This window comes from Arachis hypogaea, chromosome 15 (assembly GCF_003086295.3).
Source record: "Arachis hypogaea cultivar Tifrunner chromosome 15, arahy.Tifrunner.gnm2.J5K5, whole genome shotgun sequence".
NCBI classification, from domain to species: domain Eukaryota; kingdom Viridiplantae; phylum Streptophyta; class Magnoliopsida; order Fabales; family Fabaceae; genus Arachis; species Arachis hypogaea.
The window spans coordinates 144,683,848-144,685,531 of record NC_092050.1 but is presented as its reverse complement, the minus strand read 5'-3'; positions in this window follow the sequence as shown (position 1 = coordinate 144,685,531).

Sequence of the window (1,684 nt, the reverse complement as noted above, 5' to 3'; positions counted from 1 at the left end):
TGAGAATAGAATTAGCTTCCTAAGATTACGGAGGAGAAAAAATCCTAACTTGAGACATGATTGTAGCGAGCAGTGAGGATTACAGCAGAGACGGCTCAGGCAGAGCAGCGAGGACGTGAGGCATTGACGAGCCGACGACGACCATTGAGCAGCGACGACGACCAGAGACGGCTCAGGCTGTGCAAGGCAGAGAAGAGGGATTACAGCAGTGGCGGATTGGTGCACGAAATTGTGATCATCAATGGCACCAACAACTTGGTACGCACAATTGAAATCTCAACTCTTTGTCACAACTCCGCACATCTAACCAGCAAGTGCACTGGGTCGTCCAAGTAATAAACCTTACGTGAGTAAGGGTCGATCCCACGGAGATTGTCGGCTTGAAGCACGCTATGGTCATCTTGTAAATCTCAGTCAGGCGGATTCAAATGGTTATGGAGTTTAAGATAATTAAAAGATAAATAAAACATAAAATAAGATAGAGATACTTATGTAATTCATTGGTGAGAATTTCAGATAAGCGTATGAAGATGCTTTGTTCCTCCTAAACTTCTGCTTTCCTATTGCCTTCTTCCAATCATTCATACTCCTTTCCATGGCAAGCTTATGTTGGGTTTCACCGTTGTCAATGGCTACCTCCCGTCCTCTCAGTGAAAATGGTCCAAATGCGCTGTCACCGCACGGCTAATCATCTGTCGGTTCTCGATCATGTTGGAATAGGATCCATTGATCCTTTTGCGTCTGTCACTACGCCCAGCACTCGCGAGTTTGAAGCTCGTCACAGTCATCCCTTCCCAGATCCTACTCGGAATACCACAGACAAGGTTTAGACTTTTCGGATCTCAGGAATGGCCGCCAATAATTTTAGCCTATACCACAAAGACTCTGATCTCATGGAATGGAAGGCTCGGTTGTCAGGCGAGGAAACCATGCATCATGAATCAGGAGGCTAAGAGATACACACTTAATCGAAGGTAGAACGGAGGTGGTTGTGAGGCACGCATTCATAGGTTGAGAATGGTGATGAGTGTCACGGATCATGACATTCATCAGGTTGAAGTGCGAGTGAATATCTTGGAATAAGAATAAGCTTGAATTGAATAGAAAAACAATAGTACTTTGCATTAATTCATGAAGAACAGCAGAGCTCCACACCTTAATCTATGGTGTGTAGAAACTCCACCGTTGAAAATACAAAAGTGATAATGGAGGTCCAGGCATGGCCGAATGGCCAGCCTCCCCAAAGAGGTTTCAATCATCAAAACATGATTAAAATATGATTCAAGGATGAAAATACAATAGCAAAAGGTCGTATTTATAGAAAACTAGTAGCCTAAGGTTACAGAATCAAGTAATTAATGTAGAAATCTTCTTCCGGGCCCACTTGGTGTGTGCTTAGGCTGATCACTGAAGCTTTCACATGTAGAGACTTTTCTTGGAGTTAAACGCCAGCTTTTGTGCCAGTTTGGGCGTTTAACTCCAGCTTTTATGCCAGTTCTGGCGTTTTGACGCCAGAATTTTTATGCTGACTTAAAACGCCGGTTTGGGCCATCAAATCTCGGGCAAAGTATGGACTATTATATATTTCTGGAAAGCCCAGGATGTCTACTTTCTAACGCAATTGAGATCGCGCTTATTGAGCTTTTGTAGCTCCAGAAAATTCACTTCGAGTGCAGGGAGGTCA